Source organism: Thamnophis sirtalis, unplaced genomic scaffold, assembly GCF_051295495.1.
Source record: "Thamnophis sirtalis isolate CommonGarterSnake01/CBP01778 unplaced genomic scaffold, rThaSir2_p1.2 scaffold_15, whole genome shotgun sequence".
NCBI classification, from domain to species: Eukaryota; Metazoa; Chordata; class Lepidosauria; order Squamata; family Natricidae; genus Thamnophis; species Thamnophis sirtalis.
Window position 1 is genome coordinate 4265588 of NW_028261395.1, and position 26013 is coordinate 4291600.

General features: G+C 43.1%; 1 long non-coding RNA gene across 1 annotated transcript; it reads right to left on the minus strand.

Moving 5' to 3' along the window:
- Window positions 1-5555: 5555 nt before the first annotated feature.
- On the minus strand, window positions 5556-24536 carry LOC148042438 (uncharacterized). The gene is made up of 3 exons (XR_015695101.1): window positions 24448-24536; window positions 6545-6669; window positions 5556-5753 (listed from the first exon to the last, which is right to left on the minus strand). It is a non-coding gene; the product is annotated as an uncharacterized LOC148042438 (long non-coding RNA).
- Window positions 24537-26013: the final 1477 nt, after the last annotated feature.

Here is a 26013-nt window from a genome sequence, read left to right on the forward strand (position 1 = left end):
TAAAATATTTCCCAAGTCATATAATATTCAGTTTGCTCTTTCTCCTTAATTGCTAATGTTAATCTATTCATTTATGCACATTCTGCACATTTTCCTTATCACCTTCTCTTCAATAGGAATATCTACACTTTTCAATAGGAATATCTACACTTCAGAGTTTTGTTGCTGATTTCTCTTTAGACATTTGATCGACCTCTGAAGAATAGGTTGGCATTTGTGGAGCTTAGAAATAAGCTTCACAAACTCAGTTTAGTAGCAAGCACATCATCTTGCTTTTTTTGTATCAAGCAAAATTCCAAAATCTTCACATCGAACATCTGTTGTATATGTATTTCACTCCTGGAACATTTCTACTTCTTTCTAGCTGAACAAATTTTATACTTAAGCTTTCCTAACTCTTGAGTAGCTATTGGTAGAAGTTCTTTTAAGTACAGATGTTTACCTAGAATTCATTTCTTTTGGGCAATTAACTCTGACATAGTTATAAGTTAAGCCTATTGAAGAATATAAATGTACGTGACCCGTCAAAACCGCGTTCCACAAAAGCGCGGTCGACGAAATTGCGTATGTGACGTCATCACAACGCGACGAAAAACATCGAAAAATTGAAATAAAAATTAAATTACAGCAAGCCGATTCACATAAAGGTAAGGGTTAGGTTAAGGCAGTGTTTTTCAACCACTGTGCCGCGGCACACTAGTGTGCCGTGACATAGTGTAAGGTGTGCCGTGGGAAAATTACTTTATATATAGTCAATATAGGCACAGAGTTAAATTTTTTTAACATTTTCTAATGGTGGTGTGCCTCGTGATTTTTTTCATGAAAAAAGTGTGCCTTTGCACAAAAAAGGTTGAAAAACACTGGGTTAAGGGTTAGGGTTAGGGTTAGGTTAAGGATTAGGGTTAGGTTTAGAGCATTAGCGTTACGTTTAGCGTTAGGTTAAGGGTTAGCGTTAGGTTTTTCGTTAGGTTAAGGGTTAGGTTTAGGGTTAGATTTAGGGTTAGGTTAAGGGTTAGGGTTAGGGTTAGGTTTGGGGGGGTTAGGGTAAGGTTTTCGCTTCATTTTTACATTTTTCGATCTTTTTCGTTGCGCTGTGATGACGTCACATACGCGCTTTCGTCGACCGCGATTTTGTCGTCCGCGGTTTTGTGGTGGAAACATAAATGTAAAAATAGACATTAAACTCACTGGGCAATTTATGACCTGAATGTCCCTGAGGAAGGCTAGTGCAGATGATCACATATTAGGCCACTGTGACAAATTCCCAAGACATTTGGGAGGGAAAATTGCTTATATTCATTCAACATCACTGCCCAGATGTTGGCAGGGCAGATCCATTAAGAGATGACAGAAGAATTCATGGGAGGTGGTTTGGCCTTGTCAATCCTGAGCAAGTAGGTGAGGTTCTCTTGTGGCATCTGGTTTGCTGCCACTACATTTCTTACTTTCCTTGTTGTCAGGGAGGTGGAGAGATTGGGAAAGGGCATGAATTATCTGCCCTTGGGTAAAGGAATGCTGCCATCCACCTTGAAGGAAACAGATAGTCATCTTTTCCAACTGGGCAGGATAACCAGCAGCCTATCTTCTCACTTTCAGTGAAGGATATTGAGCTTGCAGCTATGGAGAGGAACAGGCAAAGTGGACTCCCTAGGTTCTTTTCAGACTGGTTTCAGGATTTCATGGGTCGCCCTTGTGGATACCCTCTAGGCCAGTGGTCTAAAGGCCAGTGGCAAAGCTGGCTGAGGAACTCTGGGAGTTGAAGTCCACAAGTCTTAAAGTTGCCAAGGTTGGAGACCACTGCTCTAGGCGGCCAGCATACTTCCTGATCCCGCTGGATCTCCTGGCATCCTTCAGTACCATCATTAATGGTAATCCTGGACTCTCTGTGAGACAGCTTTGATCCCTGATGCAGTCGTATGTCCTCCATGCGGAATAAAACTTCAAAATTAGGAAGGGAGCCGGAGTTTTTAATGTTGGAAATGCAGATTAGATAGAGCCGAGGTGGCGCAGTGGTTAGGGGTGCAGTACTGCAGGCCATTTCAGCTGACTGTTAGCTGCAGTTCGGCGGTTCAAATCTCACCGGCTCAAGGTTGACTCAGCCTTCCATCCTTCCGAGGTGGGTAAAATGAGGACCCGGATTGTTGGGGGCAATATGCTGACTCTGTACACCGCTTAGAGAGGGCTGAAAGCCCTATGAAGTGGTATATAAGTCTAACTGCTATTGCTATTGCTATTGTACTCTCTAGTTGAGGAGTTGGAAGGAAGATCTGATGATCTCATCATTCTGAGGTCTATGGCAAATCTTGTTCTTTAAAGGCAAGTCAGCAGGATCTAGAACATGTTCATACATTTTACCCTCCTTTATATTCCTCTCCCTCTCAAAAGAAGGATTAGTATAGCAATTTGTATGGAAGCCAAGGTAGCACCGAGATGTGGGTCAGAGCAATGGACACAATCTGGGGGGTCATTAGAATTTTCCAATCGCATGTAGATTGCCTACGAACATTTGGACTGTCTGATTAAAAGGAAGAGAAGGGCGTAGTATTCCCGTAGGTGCCCCTTGCCTTCTTATCAGTGGTGGGTTTCAAAAATTGTTCGAACCTACTCTGTGGGTGTGGCCTCCTTTGTGGGAGTGGCTTGCCACCCATGTGACCGGATGGGAGTGGCTTGCCGCCCATGTGACCGGATATGAAGATGCCGACGACACTTGTCAGAACCACCTTAAATGACATCACACACAGCACTGGCATGTATAAGAATAGGATGCAAACGTGTTTTTTAAAAGGCATCTTTGGTTTGCGTTAAAACAACTTCAACACACGCAATGTTCTGATTGCCCCACAAACGCAGTAGTCATCCTTACCTTTCCCAGAGGCACTGAGTTTTATAAATAGGAGCATGATAGTGTAGAATAATCATATCCAAGGACCAGTGGTGGGTTTCAAAACATTTTGGGAACCTCTTCTGTAGGTGTGGCCTGCTTTCCGGGTCCACTGGTGGAACCTCTTCTAATCGGTTCGATAGATTTGACGGAACCGGTTCTACCGAATAGGTGCGAACTGGTAGGAACCCACCTCTGCTTCGTATGCTGGAAAACCAGCTGCACAAGTAAAATAAATATGTTGGTACCACATGTCAATTACCTGAATATTAAAATACCTTACTGAAGTTTTTGACATTCTTTTTCACATAACAGGATGTGGGAGGAGCAGGTTTTTATAATAGTTATGTTTTTTTTTTTAAAAAAAAAATGAGGTGGTAGTTTTAATGGCTACAGATCAAGTCACAGATTGGGAAGAAACCAAAGTCTGACCGAACATGATTTTCTGTGTTCTATAACATGATGCGGCAACGTTTGGTTTCTCAAAATACATGAAGCTTTAAATTAAGTTTTCTTCATTCTTGTCATCATTATCACCATCCAAATTTGTATGCCGCAGACTGATGAGTCTACAAACACATAAATTGCTATAAAACTTTATTGCTAAACAACAACGACCAGAAGAGAATAGAATTCTTGATTGGCCAACTGTGATTGGACACACAAGGAATTTGTCTTTGTTGCTCTCAGTGTACATAAAGAAAAATAAAATAGAATACATTCATCAATAGCAATAGCAGTAGACTTATATACCGCTTCATAGGCCTTTCAGGCCTCTCTAAGCGGTTTACAGAGAGTCAGCATATTGCCCCCAACAATCTGGGTCCTCATTTTACCCACCTCGGAAGGATGGAAGGCTGAGTCAACCCTGAGCCGGTGAGATTTGAACCGCTGACCTGCTGATCTAGCAGTAGCCTGCAGTGCTGCATTTAACCACTGCGCCACCTTGGCTCTATCTATCTATCTATGATTCTATCAAGAATCATATAACACTTAGTGATAGTCATAAATTATATGCAATCAAATTATACTAGGAAACAAAACAATATAAAATGTAGAGTTACAAGCAACATGGCTATAATCAAGCGGAAAGGGATAGGAACGAAGAAGAAAGAGAATAATAATAGTAATATTATTAGTAGGTAATATGACAGTCTTGTGGGAATTAGTTGTTTAGCAGACTGATGGCATTTGGGGGGGGGGAAAACTCTCCTTGTGTCTAGTTGTTCTGGCGTGCAGTGCCCTATAGCGTCGTTTTGAGGGTAGACGTCGAAACAATTTATGTCCAGGATGTGGTTTATAGGTTTATTCAACTTGTATGCTGCCCTATTCCCGAAGGGACTCAGGGCGGCTGACAAACCAGGAGGGAAGGGGCACAAATACAAAAAGAGTAAAAACAGAAACAAACAGCAATACAAAACAATTTAAAAAGTCACAACAAGCACAACCGATTCGAGTGGGGGTGGAACACAACAGTCCCAGGCCTGCTGGAACAGCCAGGTCTTAACGGCTTTATGGAAAGCCTGAATGGTGGTGAGGGTCCGAATCTCCATGGGGAGATCGTTCCAGAGGGCCGGAGCAGCCACAGAGAAGGCTCTCCTCCGGGTGGTCGACAGCCGGCATTGGCCGGCAGATGGAATTCGGAGGAGGCCTAATCTGTGGGATCTAATGGGTCTATGGGAGGTGATTGGCAGAAGGCGGTCTCTCAAGTACCCAGGTCCGATACCATGTAGGGCTTTAAAAGTAACGACTAGCACCTTGAAGCGTGTCCGGAGACCAATGGCAACAAGTGCAGCTCGCGGAGGATAGGTGTAACACTGGGGAACTACCAGGGGACTGAGGACTGGAAAAGAGCTGATGTGTGTGTTTTTGTGTGTGTTATATTGTTTGTTTGTTTGTTTTGTTTTATTAAGATTTATAGGCCGCCCTTTTCTCTGAGGGGACTCAGGGTGGCTTACAATCATTAGGGAGGGGGTGCAATTCAAAATAAACAATATGTGAACAAAATAGAGTAATAAAAACACAACTTGCATTCAACATTCAACACTCGGGTGGGGCAAATTAAAGACTTATCCCCAGGCCTGTTGGGAGAGCCAGGTCTTAAGGGCTGCGCGGAAGGCCTGGATGGTGGTGAGGGTGCGAATCTCTACGGGGAGATCGTTCCACAGGGTCGGAGCTGCAACAGAAAAGGCTCTCCTCCGTGTAGTCACCAGTCGACATTGACTGGCGGATGGGATTCGGAGGAGGCCCAGTCTGTGCGATCTTATCGGTCGGAGGGAGGTAATCGGCAGAAGGCGGTCTCTCAAGTACTCAGATCCACTATTTTTGCTGATAAATAAATCAATTATTTATTTTTATTTATTTATCAGCAAAAATATGACACAAATATAACAAAGGCAACAGTAAGACTGTTGATGGACTCTTGTGATGAGCCGATTGACAGATAATGAAAGCTGTTGGCTTCCTCCCATAATTGGGGCATACCAGGGGTTGTGACACAGTACATGTATGCCATATAACAGCCACGGAATGAATGGTCATCAGTCAAGGACTACCTGTAGCAATTTTCTCTAAAGTACGGAGGAAGAAGCTGTTGTCTGTGTTAAAGGAACGTCCAAAGGAGGATGAGAATCCATTTCAGCCTCAAAAGATACCATTACATGAAGCTAAAATGCTAATTTGGATGTTGCCTTACTTGAACGATCCCGTTGACGATGGCATTCAGTGCTGGCTTTATAAGACCTCCGGATGTTATCAAGAGCAAGGTGTTTTGGAAATAGCCTGCAGGTCCTGAATGGGTATGAGTTCCAGTCATTACGACATTGTCCTGATTGTACAGATCTCCGTATTTATATTTTAACCGTTTCATTACCTTAAAAAAAGGTTTGAAAGAAATATATTGTCTTGCATTGTCACATTTTACTTTTACCTAAAATATTTTCAATAGGACAAGGAGAGGGATATGTCTTACGGCATTCAGTAATGAGAATTCAAAGTGTACATATATATATTCAGAATATATATCTTTATCCAGAGTGTATATCTTTAAAGTGCTAAAGCACGTTACACATACACATACTGGTATATATGCATTTATCAAGCTGCCTTCTGTTGGGAAAATTCTAAATCACGTTATAGTAATGTTGGGATTGTAATCTGCCTGCTCTAAAGAAAAGCTACCTTAATTACAATGCTGTGTAACAGGACCAGGATTGGACCCGAAGAAAATCTGCAATGATTAATTAAATACATTAAATAAGCCAAAACATAGAAAGCAAGGCAAAAAAACCAACCACTCAGCTCACTATATGAATTGACATCTCATAGTCTACTTGTAGAACTTGACTACAATTAAGGATCTGTCTTTTAATTCCTAAGTTTCTACTGGTATTTAAGTATATAATTTGTGTAAGAGAAGGAGTGTAGCACCTGAAGGCAGAGTCAAGAGAGGAATCAGACCAGAATCTCTACATAGCCACAAAGAGACAGTCTTTTGACTCCATCCCCAGGTTCTGCCACTCCTTCTCCTACAGCTTCGAATTTATTACAACATCACCATGATTACAATTCATAAAAGAGAAGGGAGGGGGAGAGGGGAAGGAGAGGGGTGGAGAGGGGAAGGAGAGGAGTGGAGAGGAGAAGTATTGGTTATTCCTCACCTACCTCTAGCCTTACTCTTTGAGACATCATTCCTATTTCAGCAACCACATGTACTCCTCGCTTGGCGTCATCCTGTTGCTCTGCTAGGATGAAAGTTTTGCAATATAGTCGTGAGAGGATGCCACCACCTTTCTGATGAAGACTGGCATAGCCCATCTACAGTGAAACACAACATGTCATTATTTATTAGTTTAAGATTAAAAACTGCTTTGGTGGTTGTTGACTTTGAGTGACTAACTAAAAAATAAAACAAAATACAGGAATATAAATCCTTACATTCTGTACTCATATTGTTCTGTAAATATAGGAATTATATAAACGTAAAGGTTCCTCTCACACATACGTGCTAGTCGTTCCCGACTCTAGGGGGCGGTGCTCAACTCTGTTTCAAAGCTGAAGAGCCAGCGCTGTCTGAAGACATCTCCATTGTTGTGTGGCCGGCTGAAAGCGCACCGGACACTATTACCTCCCCACCAAAGGTGGTTCCTATTTTTCTACTTGCATTTTCACATGCTTTCGAACTGCTAGGTTGGCAGAAGCTGGGACAAGTAATGGGAGCTCACTCTCATACTCAGCTAGGGATTCAAGCTGCCAAATTTCTGACTTTTCTCTTTGACAAGCTCAGCATTTTAGCCCCTGAGTCACCGCGTCCCTAGGAATTATATACAGGAATATAAATATAGGAATATAAATCCTTACATTCTGTACTCATATTGTTCTGTACATATAGGAATTAATTATAGCATAATTACTCTTTCACATCACACCATCATCCTGAACTAAGGAACAACAAGCAAGCTCATCAGTGTCCTGATGTTCCTGGAAATCGAAACATCTCAATCCCCAAAGGCCTTTTGGAACAGCCAACCTTTCTTAAATTGTCATAGGACTATTGCCAGTTTAAGCAAGGGAGAAGTACTATTCCAAAAAAAGTGGGAGGAGGGAGAAATGCAGAAGATCTTGCAATCCCTGGTGGTAACGCCTCTTCTGCAGAGGTGGCATTCAGCCAGTTCCGACAGGTCCTGGAGAACCGGTAGTGGAAATTTTGAAAGTGGGAAGGGAATGGGGATTTTGCAGTATCCTTCCCCTGCCACACCCACAAAGCCACACCCACAAAAACTGGGAGTCAAAAACTTTGAATGCCACCACTGCTCTTCGGAGAGGGAAGACAAAGGAAGCCTCCCTTCCAGAGTCTACTGGTGGAAGCAGGCTGGGTATCATTAACCGTACACCTAGGAGCCAAGGTGGCGCAGTGGTTAAATGCAGCACTGCAGGCTACTGCTAGATCAGCAGTTCAGCGGTTCAAATCTCACCGGCTCAGGGTTGACTCAGCCTTCCATCCTTCCGAGGTGGGTAAAATGAGGACCCAGATTGTTGGGGGCAATATGCTGACTCTCTGTAAACCGCTTAGAGAGGCCTGAAAGCCCTATGAAGCGGTATATAAGTCTACTGCTATTGCTATTGCTATTCAATCCTCTCTTATCAGAAGTGTTATAATCTGAGACTCCAGAAATGCATATGCCTCCTCGAACCTGGTAGGTGGCTGAGAATATATATATATTCTCTCTCTCTCTCTACTACCTACCTACTGTATTTCTCTCTCTTTCTCTCACTCTCTATCCCTCTATTTACCTACCTACTTTTTTAAACATTTGCCTCTCCAAAACATGGGTGCGTCTTATACTCCGGTGTGTCTTATATTCTGAAAAATACGGTATATGAAAAGGGAAGGAAAACAAAAAACACAACAACCTGTATGTACATATGAGGTATACTGATACCGAAGTGTTGTAAAGATGAAAATTGTAATATAACATAAAGAAAATTGCTTAATGTTTTTTTTTTAAATCCTCTGTTTGCTTCTGGTAATTTAGGGGCATTTCTTGATGACAAGGGAGTTCCTAATAAGATTTTTAGGATTATTAATCAGATAAGCAAACAAAAATAATCAAAGGTTTGTGCAAGGATGGTGTTAAGTACCAGGACAGTGTGTTCTGGAACCTTTTATGTTGAGACAATTAGGAGGTTTATTGTAACCTTAGACGCGGGCAGATATTTTGTAATTCCTTGAATAATGAGCTGCATAATGAGAGAAAGCGAGAGATAAGTAGGGAGGAAGAGGACAGCACGTAATCCATTGCTGCTAGGCCAAGCAGATATTCTCTACCAGTTAAATATTTGACCCAATTTCTTCCGCGTTTGAAAATAGAAATCAGATGAATGTCATTGCGCATGAAAAGATGCAGAAGGAAAATAAGGTGGAGCATTAAGCTTCTCTGTTAATGTGTTCTAGTTTATTTAGTGCACATCGCATAAAAGTGGAGGTCTTATTTACAATCATTCGGAACATCGTTTCCGTAACTTTCCCTGAGCCTCCTTCTCGGTCAGATCCAATTTGAACTGAGCTGTTTTGCCAACTCTTTCTCATGGTGGCTGCTTAGCTCCAGCAATGGCTTCCTGTTGGGGCCCTAAGGAGCCCAGTCAGGCAGGCAAGGAATGGCGGGGAGGGGAGAGTAGAAGCTGGCGAGGAACCCCTTGATGTGAATGACATTGACTTGGCCACACCCACCCAGTCACATGACCACCTAGCCACGCCCTGGTCATTAGGCAGATCACATTACTGGTTTGTGGGATTCAAAGTTATGAATTTAGTGGTCCCTGAGGTTCAAAAGGTTGGTGGCCCCTGCCTTGTAGAGCCGAGGTGGCGCAGTGGTTAGAGTGTAGTACTGCAGGCCACTTCAGCTGACTGCTATCTGCAGTTCGGCGGTTCAAATCTCACTGGCTCAGGGTTGACTCAGCCTTCTATCCTTCCGAGGTGGGTGAAATGAGGACCCAGACTGTGGGGGCGATATGCTGACTCTGTAAACCGCTTAGAGAGGGCTGAAAGCCCTATGAAGCGGTATATAAGTCTAACTGCTATTGCTATTGCTATTGATGTATTATTTTCTTCTTTCTTTTTTTAGTTTGTATGCTAAATTGAGTGCATGTGCAAAAATAATCCCTACCACAAAATAAACCCTCCCCGAAAATATTGCAACACAGCAGCAGCAGCCATGAGGTGACCAATAGCAATAGCAATAGCAGTAGACTTATATACCGCTTCATAGGCCTTTCAGGCCTCTCTAAGCGGTTTACAGAGAGTCAGCATATTGCCCCCAACAATCTGGGTCCTCATTTTACCCACCTCGGAAGGATGGAAGGCTGAGTCAACCCTGAGCCGGTGAGATTTGAACCGCTGACCTGCTGATCTAGCAGTAGCCTGCAGTGCTGCATTTAACCACTGCACCACCTTGGCTCACTCGCCGCCTCCTGTACCTCAAAAATAATAAGGCAAAGTGCTTATTTCGGGGGTCAAAAGAAAATAAGACCCTGGCTTATTTTCGGGGAAACATTGTAGTATAACTATTTCTTACTAGCATGGAATTTCCTTTGTTGAGATGACATCCATCTTAAAATGAACTGATTACTTGTGAGCTCTTTACCTCAGGACAGAGGTGGGTTCCTACCAGTTCGCACCTATTCGGTAGAACCGGTCCGTCAAATCTACCGAACCGGTTAGAAGAGGTTCCACCAGTGGACCCGGAAAGCAGGCCACACCTACAGAAGAGGTTCCAAAATTGTTTGAAACCCACCACTGGTCCTTGGATATGATTATTCTACACTATCATGCTCCTATTTATAAAACTCAGTGCCTGTGTGAAAGGTAAGGATGACTACTGCGTTTGTGGTGCAATCAGAACATTGCGTGTGTTGAAGTTGTTTTAACGCAAACCAAAGATGCCTTTTAAAAAACAAGTTTACATCCTATTCTTATGCATGCCAGTGCTGTGTGTGAGGTCATTTAAGGTGGTTCTGACAAGTGTCGTCGGCATCTTCATATCCGGTCACATGGGCGGCAAGCCACTCCCATCCGGTCACATGGGCGGCAAGCCACTCCCACAAAGGAGGCCACACCCACAGAGTAGGTTCGAACAATTTTTGAAACCCACCACTGCCTCAGGAATCTTGTTTTTTATTGCTATCCAACCCAGAGCGCCATAATACCACCATATTCAAAGGTGGGTAGGTGGGTCAAAATCAGCAAGAGGAAACTTGAAATGTCACTGTGCAAGCTCTACCCATTTTGTACTTGCACTGATGAGCCTCGTGGTTTCTGGAACTCATCGAACGGCAAGTCAAAAGATTTCTCATGTATAAAACTAACAGGCGAAAACCTATTTCTTTGCTTTTTTTATTGGATTCATATCCTACTTGGTGAGCCCTGGTGATGCTGTAGTTAAAAGTGTACCATTGCAGGCAAATTATTTTATTTTATTTATTTTATTTCCCTTTATTTGTATGCCGCCCTTTTCCCTGGGGGGACTCAGGGCGGCTCACAGTTCAAAAAAAAAGGGGGGGGGAAGGACAAACAATTTTCCGACATGAAGACAGTACAACATATTAAAAGAAAACACAACAGTCACACAATTCGGGTGGGGTTAGAATCTTAACCCCAGGCCAGCCGGGATAGCCAGATCTTTAAAGCAGCGCGGAAGGACTGGAGGGTGGTGAGGGTCCGAATCTCCATGGGGAGTTCGTTCCAGAGGGTCGGAGCAGCCACCGAGAAGGCTCTCCTCCGGGTAGTTGCCAGTTTGCACTGGCTGGAAGATGGTATTCGGAGGAGGCCTAATCGGTGCGATCGTATCGGTCTAGTGGAGGTAATTGGCAGGAGGCGGCCTCTCAAGTATGAGTTCAATCCTGAAGGGGCTCAAGATTGTCTCAGCCTTCCATCCTCCCAAGGTCGGTAAAATGAGGACACAGATTGTAAACCGCCGATAGGATGGTGTTAAGCATTCTGGAGCAGTTTATAAGCCTGAATGCTATTGCTAACTTTTGTTCAGCTCCAGGCAAGGTACACCGCACTGCTTTTCGCATTTCCACAACACAACAGCTGCTCTGCGAGAAGGTTGGAACAGGTTTCTTGAGTGTCATAAAAAGATCCACCAATAATTATCCGATGGGAGGGTCAGACTGTTTCTACGGCTCCTTATAAAAAGCAGGCAAATCAGTCTTTAAAATGAGAAGCAAAGAGTCTGCTCAGAGTGCCTGTAGGAAGATCCAATAAGTGAGTAAGTGGCATTCAAATCTTATTTTTTTAAAAAAAAGAAAAGAAACTGGGAGATGCTGAAAACAGTTTTCAACTGCTTTCCCTACCGGTTCTGTGGGCATGGCTTGGTGGTCATGTAGCATTTCAACCCTGGATTTCATGGAACACAGTGTGATACCTTTCCGATGCACAACACAGGGGTGGGTTTCAGGCGGTTCGCGGCGGTCCCCGTGAACCGGTTGGTCGGCGAACCCGGAAGTAAGTAACTTCCGGGAACGCCGAAGGGTTCACCCGCCCGCCCGCATTTCTTACCCGGTTTTGACGAGTTCTGCGCTTCCAAGCATGCGCAGGACGCATACAGCGCCTGCGCGATCCTCCAGGAGCAGCTGGAGCATCGCACAGACGCTAGTACGCATGCGTGCACTGCGCGCGTGCACGAGGACGCCGCCGGCCCCGTTCCAACCGAACCGGTTGGAACGGGGAGGGAAACCCACCCCTGGCACAACATTTTAGTAGTGCTGTGTTGGAGGAGAAGCAAGCGGTGGGGACAAGGGGGTCTCTCTGCTTAGAAATTAACATTTTGCATAGTAAATTTGGAGTCAGTCCAGTACAGCTAACAAAGTAAAGGGAGAAAAAGAAAATCAAGCTGGTGTATAGTTTTCTTTCTCGAATTTTCTTTTTCAAGGTGTATTGTTTGCACCACCCTAACAACAGAATTGTGGTCGTAAATCAAGGACTACCTGTGATGGAGCATGAGCCACATGTGAACAAAATGATACATTAGGGCAGTTAGTTGGGCTAAATAATTTCCCTGCATTCTTTGAGACAGCCAAAAAAAAACCCATGCCAGTGTAATTTCTGCTGTTTTGATCAAGCTATTTTGCCTCCATAAAGAGACTAGTGAGCAAATTCTGCTGTAACCGCTTTAATGCAGGGCAAGCTGCAGAGCTGAGGTGGCGCAGTGGTTAGGGTGCAGTACTGCAGGCCACTTCAGCTGACTGTTATCTGCAGTTCAGCGGTTCAAATCTCACCGGCTCAAGGTTGACTCAGCCTTCCATCCTTCCGAGGTGGGTGAAATGAGGACCCAGACTGTGGGGGGCAATATGCTGACTCTGTAAACCGCTTAGAGAGGGCTGAAAGCCCTATGAAGCGGTATATAAGTCTAACTGCTATTGCTATAAGCTAAGGAAAGCAATGCAATGGGTTTATCTGGCTTCGTTTGCCCCCCCACCGTATCCCATCTGGTAGGGGAAATCTCCCATCAATTGCAATGCTTAACAAGTCCCCAAAAGGAGCTTCTTCAGGAGGCAACTGGACTTTCTAGTTTTTCTTTTGAATATGTTTCACTTCTCACTCCCCTCCGCTTTCCGAAAGTCTATTAAGACCTGGCTGTTCCAGCAGGCCTGGGGCTGCTGATCTTTGATTGAGCTCCAGCCCCACTAAGATTGAGTGCATGTTGTGTTCTTTTAATTCGCTTTGTCTTTGTCTTTTAAATTCTTTTATTGTTTTTATGTAAGCCGCCCGGAGTCCTTCGAGATTCGGCGGCATACAAATCCATTAAACCTTAACCTTAACCTTAACCTCATCCAAGAAGAAGCTTCTTGGATGCGAAGCGAAACGTCTTCCAAGAAAACTAGAAAGTCCACTTCTTTGTCCAGCCTCTTGAAGAAGCACCTTTGGGACAACCATGACTGGATGACGGAGAATCTCCATGGACAAATGCATAATTTCACCAGGAGGCAGGTTTTTAATAAGTGGAACATGAGTTCAACATGTGTCAGAATATGTTTCAGCTTTGCACAGATGTTTTATGTGGGTGCATTTAAATGGACCACTCATCAGTTATAAACAGTTGATCATTAGGCTTCTTTGGAACAGGGATTTAATCAGTGGGGAAATTCAAAAGTTTCCCCTACCGGTTCTGTGGGCGTGGCTTGGTAGTCATGTAGCATTTCAACTGTGGATTTAAGGTTCCACCACAAATCCGCGAAGCCCTTCTGCACGGAGACATAAGCGCGAAGACTAAATTGCGCCGTTCTTAGCGCTAGGGAAAAACGCGACCCTACCGCGATGACATAATCACGGAGGGCAAAATCGCGCATTCCCAAGCACTCACTACCCTAACCCTAACCCTAACCCTAACCCTAAACCTAACCCTAAACCTAACCCTAACCCTAACCCTAAACCTAACCCTAAAACAAACCCCTAAACCTAATCCTAACGCTTACCTTAAATGAAGTCGGCTTTCTGCCGCGGTGCCGTTTTAAAGCGCCCTTATGTTGCCGTGCTGTTGTCGCGGCGGTGATGACGCACGGCGATGACGTCGCGGCTTTAGCGCTGCGATTTTATTGCCGCGATTTTGACCAGCGCGGTTTTGTCGTGCCGTGGGATTTAATGGAACACAGTGTGATACCTTTCTGATGCATAACGTTTTAGTAGTGATGCAAAATTCCTGTTCACAATGTACCCAGTGATTAGGAAATAGTCCTGGTTTCTTTAGGATTCAGCCACGCAAAAAAACTAGAATTCAGTTCTTTTTTTTAGACCCAACTTCAGAAATATTATTTGACACTTAATAGAAATACTTCCATTCACTTTATTTTAAAACGCTGAGCTAGCAAGAGAAAAGCAAATACAGCAGAACCAACAACCTCAGTGCTGATAAGTATAGCAATAAAAAGGTATGCAAATTATTAGATATTGTCTTCCAAAGTACAATGTTACCAGAATTCTAAGATTAAAAGGGGAAAAAAGATATGCTTTAATAACCAGACAAATCCTTGGTTGAAAAGGATTGTGCGTTGTGGGAAAGGACAGATCCATATTTAGCTCTTGTTCTGTTAGGTTGTGGCGTGTGACTGTAAGTTGCATCCAATTCAATAAAACATAACACATGTCTGCAAAAAAAAAATTTTTGAGAGCTGTTTTGGTTATTCCACATAATTTTTATGTTTTTTGGTGCGCTGAATCCGAAAATGACCTCCATTTTGTAATAGGACATCACGTTTCCTGACAATTTAGGTAACTGTTCTTTCCCCCCTTCACGGCTCTTAACAAACGGGAAGACGAATAAACTTAAAAGGAACTTTCTTTATCAGTTCTCAGTTCAAACTGGCTTCGAGCCCAAAAATAACAGAAATACAGTCTCTTTCAAGCATATAACAGAATACAAAACAACTCTTACAAGCAATGCACTTCTTCCAAAGTCTCCACGAATCAGGGTTACATGAAACACCAAAGCACTTATCCAAGTGTATCAAGCAATGTTGTACGAACCCAGGAACGCACGAAGGAACGTTGACTCCTGCGACTGGGGCGTGGCAGCATCCGTCCTTTTATCTCCAAACCTGCCCCTAACAAGCCCCAGCTGCATAATGAATCTTGTACCCCGAAAAGACTCACAGCAGACATCTGCTGAGTCACAACAGGTAACTATGTTAAATAAGGCAATACCTCAAAATAAATGGAAATAGACGTATAAAATTAAAGTTTATTACAATATTTTCATGAAAATCCTTTTTTTGAACTGAAATGAGCTCACCCACACACACTAAACTCGATTCTTCTTCCTTGTGAGGCTCCTCTTGGTGCATTTACACTTGTGAGTAGCATCTGGAATGTCTCTCTGAAGCATCCAACAGTAGTCTACCATCATTGTAATGCTCCATTTTCCCTGGTATCTCCTTTCCATCTCTTTAATGTCTTGGTGGAATCGTTCACCTTGTTCCTCACTCACAGCTCCCAAATTTTCAGGAAAGTAGTCAAGGTGGGACTGGAGGAAATGCACTTTCAAACTCATCAGGCAACCTAAAGCTTGAAATGCTTTCAGCATTCTTCCGACAATCTTTTTGTAGTGAGGATCTTTGTTATTGCCTAAAAATTTCTGTACGACTTCTTTAAATGCAATCCACCCTTCTTTTTGAGGATCCGTCATGGTATTGACAAACTCTTGATCAACTATAAGCCTTCTGATGTCTGGTCCGACGAACACACCTTCCTTCAATTTTGCCTCCGACAGGCATGGAAACTTGGTGACCAAGTATTTGAAGCATTCTCCATCTCTTGGAAGTGATTTTACGAATTGTTTCATCAATCCCAATTTTATGTGGAGAGGTGGTAGAAGAACTTTATGGGAAGGTACCAAAGTTTCTCAGAGGACATTTTTTTTCACCGACTGTTAGCACCCTCGGCTGCCAACTCTTCTTGGTCCAGTGATTTTGTCGGTCTCGACTGTCCCATACACACAGAAAACAAAGGTATTTGGTATACCCAGCTTGTTGCCCGAGCAGCATGCACAAGATCTTCAAGTTCCCACACACTTGCCAACCATGGTCTTCATATTTAAGTTTACGAAGAACCAATTCCAAGTTCTCGTAGGTTTCAACAACATTCATAACATAGGATGGGGCTGGATACATCAACAGCCCCAGGCCTGCCGGAACAGCCAGCTCTTAGTCGCTTTGCGGACGGCCAGAAGGGTAGTAAGGGTCCGGATCTCAATGGGAAGATCGTTCCATAGGGCCAGAGCAGCTACAGAGAAGGCCCTCCCCCGGGGAGTCGCCAACCGACATTGGCCGGCAGATGGAATCCGGAGGAGGCCTAGTCTGTGCGATCTTATAGGTCTCTGGGAGGTAAATGGCAGAAGGTGGTCTCTCAGGTAGCCAGGTCCAATACCATGTAGGGCTTTAAAAGTAACAACTAGCACCTTGAAGCGTGTCCGGAGACCAATGGGAAGCCAGTGCAGCTCGCGGAGGATAGGTGTAACGTGGGTGTATCTAGGTACACCCACAATCGCTCGCGCGGCTGCATTCTGGACTAACTGAAGTCTTCGAACACTCTTCAGGGGCAGCCCCATATAGAGCGCGTTACAGTACTGTTAAAGCTGAATTAGTTGTTGTCAGGTAGGATGTTGTAGCAGACAATTTTGTATACTATGCTTAGGTCAGCGTAGTTCAAGGTTGTCCAAGCCCAAAGATTTCAAGCCTGGTGACATAAGATATTCTATTGTGAACAGAGGAATTCTTGTGAAATGCCTCTGGACTCGCTTGATTGTATTCATGTCTGATATATAGTGTGGGTTTCCAGGCAGGCGAGCTGTATTCGAAGATTGGTCTGGGAAAGGTTTTGTATGAGCTAGTTAGCAGTACAATGTTACCAGAGAAGAAGCTTTGCAAAATTGGGTTAACAACTCTTAATGCCTTTTTGACAACGCTGTTACAGTGAGCTCTGGGGCTTAGATCGTAAGAGATTATTACTTCAAGGTCAGATCATCAGATGAACTGCAGTGATTTGGAAAGACGGAGAACCGAAGTGGTGACAAGCAGCTTTATAAATAAAGCTATTGGGATATTGTATACATCCAATGTTCATTTTATTGCTTGAGAACAGAATGAACTCAAGAACGTACACAGGTTGCTTGCATTCCTGTAAGCAAAATCCTTAACTCACTGTTCCACAAAGACAGCATTTCAAATAGTCTCCCCATGACAATCATACAGATCAGTGAAGTGCGGTCAGCTTTAGCCCCGGTGAGGCAGCTTTTTAGACTTGTGGACTTCAACTCCCAGAATTCCACAGCCAGGCATGCTCAGTTCCGATTTAAAGCGACAGCATTTTTTCCCCTTGCAAAATAAGTTTTCCCATTCTTTTTCTTCTCCCCCCCCTCCTTCCTCCCTCTCTCCCTCCCTCCCCCCTCTCTCAAACAGACACACGCACACAGAGAACTTGGATCCCTCTCTCATTCACTCACTCTCAAACACAAACACAGAAGTTGGATTGGATATATTTTCCAAAGTCTTGAAAGCAGCTCCTCTGCCATACCCCCCCTTCCCCTGCTGCCTTCCGATCACACTTTTTGAATTCCTCCCCCCTCCCCCCACACGCACCTTTTTCCAGCTGTTTCAGAGATGATTTCAACTCTGCTTCTGCCTGCCCTGCCCTGCCCTCCCCTCTTGAAAGGCCAGAGCTCTGAGTCAGACTGAGCTAGTTGCTCCCAGAGAACTCTAAAAAGCCTCTAAAAATGCCCTCTACAGGAGGCGAGAGAATACGTGCCTCATTTGCATAAGGAATTCTTTGCTTGTTAACCCTTGCTTAACTCTCAAAAGGCAAAAAATTCCTTATGCAAAAGAGGCCCCTATTTCTCTGGCCTCCTCCTATGGTTAACACAAAGCACTGTTCCAAGTCACTGTGAATCTGGCAGCAACTACCTTGGCTTTAATTATTTTTAAAAATAGTCTTTAAAATTCTTTCCTTTCCTCATGACTGGTGAGGCCACGCCTCCCCTGCCTCTAGTGACTGCACGTCCCTGATACAGATAGCAATAGCAATAGCACTTAGACATAGATACCACTTCACAGTGCTTTACAGCCCTCCCCCCAAGCAGTTTACAGAGTCAGCATCTTGCCCCCCCCCAACAATATGGGTGCTCAGATAGTCCTCAACTTACAACAATTCATTAAAAGTTGCAAGGGCACTGGAAAAAGTGACTCATGACCATTTTTCACACTTATGACCATTGCAACATCCCCACGGTCATCTGATTTACATTTGGATACTCGACAACTGATCCACATTTATGATGATTGCAGTGTCCCGGAGTCCCATGGTAACCTTTGGTGACCTTTTGACAAGCAAAGTCCATGGGGAGACCAAATACATTCAACAACCGTGTGACTAATTTAAGAACTCCAGCGATTCAAAAAAGCCGAGGTGGCGCAGTGGTTAGGGTGCAGTAGTGCAGGCCACTTTAGCTGACTGTGATCTGCAGTTCAGCGGTTCAAATCTCACCGGCTCAAGGTCGACTCAGCCTTCCATCCTTCCGAGGTGGGTGAAATGAGGACCCGGACTGTGGGGGCAAGTTGCTGACTCAATTTGCTAAAAAATTTGTAAACCGCTTAGAGAGGGCTGAAAGCCCTATGAAGCGGTATATAAGTCTAATAAATAAATAAATAAATTCACTTAACAAATGTGACGAGAAAATGGGGCAAAACTCATTGAACAAATTTCTCACTTAGCGACATAAATCTTGGGCTCAACTGTGATCGTAAACCGAGACCTACCTGTACTAATTTGTCACTTTGCTGGGATTTGTTCATTAACAAACCGGGGTTTGGTTATCGATCAGAAGGACATTTTTTAACGGATGTGATCAAAGGGTAAAATGGATATTTAAATGAAATTACTGTAATAAGGACACAACCAAGGGAGAAATTATTTCCGCATAAATTTCTCTCTTAGAATACGTGCAGTAATTAAAATTTGTACAGGTTGAGGGAGGAAGAACCAGTTGACAATTATTCATTAAGGGCGGCTCACAAATAAGGAGTGATTTCACAGTGAAGTGAAATCCCACATGGGATTTCAAAGAGAGGGAAGTCTGTGTGTTGCTTTGGATGCGCGTACGACAAAAGCGCGTGTGACTAAAGCGCGGTGACAAAACCGCGCCGTCAAAACCGCGGAGACGAATGAGCGCTGAAGCGCGCCGACAACAGCGTGCCGACAGAAGCGCGCTGTAACATAACCCTAAACCTAACCCTAAACCTAACCCTAAACCTAACCCTAAACCTAACCCTAAACCTAACCCTAAACCTAACCCTAAACCTAACCCTAAACCTAAACCTAACCCTAACCCTAACCCTAACCCTAACCCTAACCCTAACCCTAAACCTAACCCTAAACCTAACCCTAAACCTAACCCTAAACCTAACCCTAAACCTAACCCTAAACCTAACCCTAAACCTAACCCTAAACCTTACCTTACCTTAAATCGCGCTTCTGTCGGCGCGCTGTTGTCAGCACGCTGTTGTTGGCGCGCTTTTGACATTGCGGTTTTAGCGCCGCGGTTTTGTCGGCGCGCTTTTGACGTTCGTGGTTATGTCGTGCCGCAGTTGCTTTAACATTATTAAATGCCCGTGTAAAACAGAATAAAAAACATAGCTAAAGATGATATTTCTAAACATTAGAAACTGGTTAAATGCCCTTTCCTTTTTTAGACACCATGTTCAAGCAAAATACTTGAGCTAGGCTGAGCTTTCAGAAATGAGGAAAAGGTATCAAAATTCAACAGTTAAAATATCAATGATTAATCCATTGCAGATAACTCTATGGATTGTTGAGCACTGTGAATGCCAGCAATTTGATAATAGGTAGATAATTAGGTCACCCACAATCTTTTGCCCCCCTTCATCTGTGCAGGAGCTGATAGGAGGTGAGGTCTGGGTGTTAAACTTTAGACTATTATAGAGAACAGAAAAACAGCTCCCATCTCCCTATCGTATCAAGACAAACCTAGAGATATGAATTCTGAATGTGTTTTTAATAAACGTTTTATTCCATGTCTTCAGCATAAAAACAATCCTACAGTGGATAAAGCTGCAAGGAAAAAAGACATATTTTTTACTTGCCTATATAGGACCTTCTCCTACTTGGTTCCACCACAAATCCGCGAAGCCCTTATCCGCGGAGACATAAGCGCGAAGACTAATTAGCGCCGTTCGAAGCACTAAGGAAAAACGCGACCCTACCGCGATGACATAATCACGGAGGGCAAATCCGCACATTCCCAAGCACTCAGCATCCTAAACCTAACCCTAAACCTAACCCTAAACCTAACCCTAAACCTAACCCTAAACCTAACCCTAAACTTAACCCTAACCCTAAACCTAACCCTAAACCTAACCCTAAACCTCACCCTAAACCTCACCCTAAACCTAACCCTAAACCTAACCCTAAACCTAACCCTAAACCTAACCCTAAACCTAACCCTAAACCTAACCCTAAACCTAACCCTAAACCTAACCCTAACCCTAACCCTAACCCTAACCCTAACCCTAAACCTAACCCTAAACCTCACCCTAAACCTCACCCTAAACCTAACCCTAACCCTAACCCTAACCCTAACCCTAAACCTAACCCTAAACCTAACCCTAACCCTAACCCTAACCCTAACCCTAACCCTAAACCTAAACCTAAACCTAACCCTAAAACTAACCCTAAAACTAACCCCTAAACCTAATCCTAACCCTTACAATTTGTGTTGCTAAGAGAGAAATCAGTTAAGTGAGTTTTGCCCCATTTTACAGCTTTTCTTGACACTTTTGTTAAGTGTTTTGTTAAATTAGGAACCCCGTTGTTAAGTGAATCTGGCTTCCCCATTGATTCTACTTATTAGAAGGTTGCAAAAGGGGATCACATGACCTCGGGATACTGAGATCGTCATAAATATGAACCTGTTGTCAAGCTTCTGAATGTAAATCACTGGACCACAGGGATGTTGCACTGGACATATGTTAGCATTGACTTCATTTAGTAATCAGGAAAGAAACCACTCAACTCCATTTGATTGAAATCAAGTGTACTTTTACTAATTATAAATGAACAGTAGCCTAGCTAAGCTGAATCTGGTTAATTAGGCGCGAAAGCAAAGAATATCATGTATAGGTCAATCCCCTCCCCTTGGCACCCCAGTCCATAGTCCATATATAATTCACCCAACTGTCAGGTGGGAGAAAACTTCAAAAGCCATCACCAGGATGGAATGCCGGACAGTTAGCCTTGGCGGGAAACTCCCTTCCTCCACATGCACAGTAAGATGGTCAGGCAGCATCTAGAATCTTCCTCCAGCACATCATGATTCCCCTCCCAAATACCATGCCTCCCCTCCCCGTTTCAATGGCAGCCGAAGCAGCAGCAAGCGGAGGCTGACAACATAACTGTGAAAAATGGTCATAAGTCATTTTTTTCAGTGCTGTTACAATTTTGAACGATCACTGAATGAATTGTTGTAACTCAAGATAGTCCTTGACTTAAAACAATTTGTTTAGTGATCTAATGACTGTCTCTCGCACTTACAAGGTCTTCGGATTATAATTTATGACCTTCCTAGCTAGTTTCCAGCAAGCAAAGCCAATGTAGGTAAGCTGGATTCATTTAACAACTTAACTGCATGATTCGCTTAATAACTTTGGGGGGAAATGGTAATAAAATTGGGCGAAACTCATTTAAAAACCTCCTTGCTTGGCAACAGGAATCCTGCTTTCAACTTTGGCTTTCGGCTATCTCAAGCCATGTTAGGTTTTATAGGTTAAAACCAGCAATTTGCATTAGATGTGGTTGACTAAGGCAGTTCCTGAAAAGTAATTGGCATTGTACTCAACAAGTTGGCACATCTATTTCTTCCAGCTGCTATTTATAGGGCATTTTCAAGTTCATGCAAATACTGGTAATATGAAAGATTACAAGGGCAAGATACCGTATTTTTCAGAGTATAAGACGCAGCTTTTCCCCCCTCAAAAAAGAGGCTGAAAATCTGGGTGCGTCTTATACACTGAATACAGCATTTTTTTGCCTCTTGAAACTCTGCCCCTTCACCAAAATGGGCGTGCATACCTTGTAGGAGGCTTTCAGAGAACTCCTGGGGGCTGGGGAGGGCAGAAATGAGCAAAAAACAGGCTGTTTTTTGCCCCTCAGCCCCCAGGATCACCCTAAAGGCTTCCTAAAGGCTATCCATACCCTTTTTTTTTGACAAAAATGGGCCCGTTTTTGCAAAAAATGGGTCATTTTTTGTTCATTTTTGCCCCCCGAGCATTCTACAAGTCTCCTAAGGGCTATTCATGCCCTTATTTTGAAAAAAAAAAGCAGGCCTGTTTTCACGAAAAACGGGTTGTTTTGGGGAGATTTGTAGAGTGCAAAACCTTTTTTTAAAATTTGCCTCTTCAAAACCTTGGTGCGCCTTATACTCCAAAAAATACGGGTATTTCAATTCCTTCAAATGAGATGTATAGTATGCATGAGGTTCACATCTAAAATCCCATTCAAACCATGGACAATGTGATTGCGTGTTATTAATTTCATAACCTTCGTTGTTATCGGTTAGTTGAATTGGGATGACTAGATGAATCCAGCCATTCTCCATCTTCTAAACCAGTTGAACTTTATTTTCTAGCCTGGAGATTATATCAGCAAACGCTACAGTATTTGATAACATTCAGGTTTCATGTGATTTATTGGTAAAGAATATTATCACCACACAATTTATCAAATCCGTCATGTCCTGAAGAACAAAGTCTAATAACACTTAATGGCGTTTTATACAGTGAAAAATCTTATCTTCACAATCACTAATTCTTAGCCTTCAGCACAAATGTTGCTGGTTACAACATGCAGGATTTCATGTCATTCTATTGCTTAAGCAGGATGTCAGTTATGCAAGTATATCTTTTTCATCAGTAAATACATGTATATGTATATGTATATGTATATGTATATGTATATGTATATGTATATGTATATGTATATGTATATGTATATGTATATGTATATGTATATGTATATGTATATGTATATGTATATGTATATGTATATGTATATGTATATGTATATGTATATGTATATGTATATGTATATGTATATGTATATGTATATGTATATGTAGGTCTCTAGTATATATGTATATGTATATGTATATCAGGGCTGGGTTTCAACCGGTTCGCACCGGTCCCTGCGATCCGGTTGGTCGCCGAACCCGGAAGTAAGTAACTTCCGGGAACGGCGAAGCCCCCCCCCCGCGCCCGCGCGCGCCCGCACACCCGCGCCCGCTCCTTACCCGTTTTTTTTGAATTTCGCGCTTCCACGCATGCGCAGAACGCCTGCGCGATCCTCCAGGAGCAGCTGGAGCATCGCGCAGACACTAATACGCATGCGCGCGCCGCGTGCGTGCACGCGCGCGCTGCCTGCGTGGTAAGGACGCTACGTGCGTGCGCGCGCGCGCCGCGTGCGTGCATGAGGACGCCGCCGGCCTCGTTCCAACCGATCCGGTTGGAACGGGGCGAGAAACCCACCCCTGATGTATATGTATATGTATATGTATATGTATATGTATATGTATATGTATATGTATATGTATATGTATATGTATATGTATATGTATATGTATATGTATATGTATATGTATATGTATATGTATATGTATATGTATATGTATATGTATATGTTTATGTATATGTTTATGTATATGTTTATGTATATGTATATGTATATGTATATGTGTTTTTTTATTTGTGCTGATAAATAAATAAAGGGAGACTAGTATAGATCTATTTCAAGCTATTTAGCTCTCATCAGCTAGCCATACCCTTACTGGGATTTGAACCTGGGCTATATTACATACTAGGCAGACATCTTAGCCATTAGGCCACAGGCTCTTATCCGTTATCAGCGAAGCCCGGGTGAAAGGTATCTATTAGATTTTTACAAATCCCAGTAAGGGTATGGCTAGCTGATGAGAGCTAAATAGCTTGAAATAGATCTATACTAGTCTCCCTTTATTTATTTATCAGCACAAATAAAAAAACACAAATATAACAAAGGCAACAGTAAAAATATTGGGTTTCTGTCGTGATGGACACTTGTGACGAGCCAATTGACAGGTGATGGAAGCAGTTAGCTTCCTTCCATAATTGGGACTTACCAGGGGTTGTAAAAATCTAATAGGTATATGTATATGTATATATATTGCTATCATGTATATGTGTGCATATGTATATTTATTTGTATGTATATATTTGTTTGTACACACACACACACACAGAGACTTTGCAGTCTGCTGCAAATTTCAGGTGGTTAGGAGTTCAAGGTTGAAGTGATGCATGCTTTTTCTTACTCACTTGTTTTTCTTCCCCAGTATTAACTGATAAAGCAGAGATTATCAAGGAATACTCATTAGATAACTGCTATTCTTAATTGCTGGATTATAAAAGCATTGCTAGATTATAACAGCATGATAATATTTCCATATTATAAAAGTGAGAGTAACATGCAAAACTTTTCTTACTCAGTGGAATGCCGTTAGAAACCACGTCAACTGTCCTCCCGCACCTCCATGTCACTTTGATCGTTCTGTCTGCCTTTCAGTATCCATGAACCACCGGGAGAGGAGTTCAGATTCTGCACAGTGAAATACAGGAATCTCCAGCTTTCTTCTGATCCTCTGCAACCATTCATCAGGTAAGGGTGCTTTCGTGTTTTCCAATTCAAGACAATAGCTCTCTCTTTATTTACATTCTGTCTCTTATCACAACGGGATCGACTCGTGAACCAAATTTTAACAAAATCACAATCAAAAAGAGTTTGGCCTCAGAAAAACAAACAAATAGCTATTTGGTGGTTTGCTGAATAGATTAATATAAATCATCCAATATAAATTGGACGAGGAGGGGAAGGAAGAAAGGGTAAAGCAGAGAAAGCAAGGGTGGGGAATTTAGAATAGGAGAGAGGGTAAGAAGGAGGAGAAGGAAGGAGGAGAGGGAAAAGAGAGGGGACGAAGAAAGGAGGAAGGAGAGGAGGAAAGAAGAAGGCAGAGAAGGGAGGTTGAGAAGATAGAAGGAGCAAGGTTGTTGCAAAATAAGACGGAGGAACGGGTGGCAAGAAAGTGACGCAAGCTGTATTATATACCTGTGTGAAAGCAATTATAGAGACTAATGATGATAGACAAATGCTAAATAACAATTATAAACACAACAACGGATAGAGTGGATGGAGGGAGGAGTAGAAGGAAAGATAGGAAGGAGAGGAGAAAGGAGAGGAATAGGAGAAAGGGAAAGGCAGAGGAAGAATGGGAGGGAATGTAAGAGTAGGAAAGAGGGGAGGAATGGGAAGAAGAGGGGAAGGGTAAAGGGGAGGAAGGGGAAGGAGAGAAGAGAAAGGAGAGGAGGAAGGAAGGAAGGAGAGAAGAGAGAGAAGAAGGGGGTAGGAAGGAGGGAGGGAAGGAGGGAGGGAAGCAAGGAGGGAAGGAAGGAGGGAAGGAAGGAGAGAAGGAGAGAAGAAAGGAGGGAAGGAAGGAGGGAAGGAAGGAGAGAAGGAGAGAAGAAAGGAGGGAAGGAAGGAGGGAATGTAGGAGAGAAGGAAGGGGGGAAGGAAGGAGGAAAGGAAGGGGGAAAGGAAGGAGAGAAGGAGGGAAGGAAGGAGGGAAGGAAGGAGGGAAGGAAGGAAGGAGGGAAGGAGAGAAGGAGAGAAGAAAGGAGGGAGGGAAGGGAGAAGGAGGGAGGGAAGGAAGGAGGGAAGGAAGGAGAGTAGGAGAGAAGAAACGAGGGAAGGAAAGAGGGAGGGAGGGAAGAAGAAGTAGGACCGTTGTAAGATAAGATGGATCTATGGGATGGCAAGAAAGCAATTTTCAAGTATATTGTCAACTGTAGGGAAAAAATTGTTATAAATACACATTATTAATAACAGTTATGTTATAATTGTGAATGTATATATGAAATTGATAAAAAAAATAAAAAAATGCATACTTGTGAATGAACTTAAATGGGAAAAATAAAAAAAGTTCTAAAAAAAAGAGAATCTTATCCAGTGAGTCCTTTCTTCTCAATGGTGAACCACTTTTGAGTTT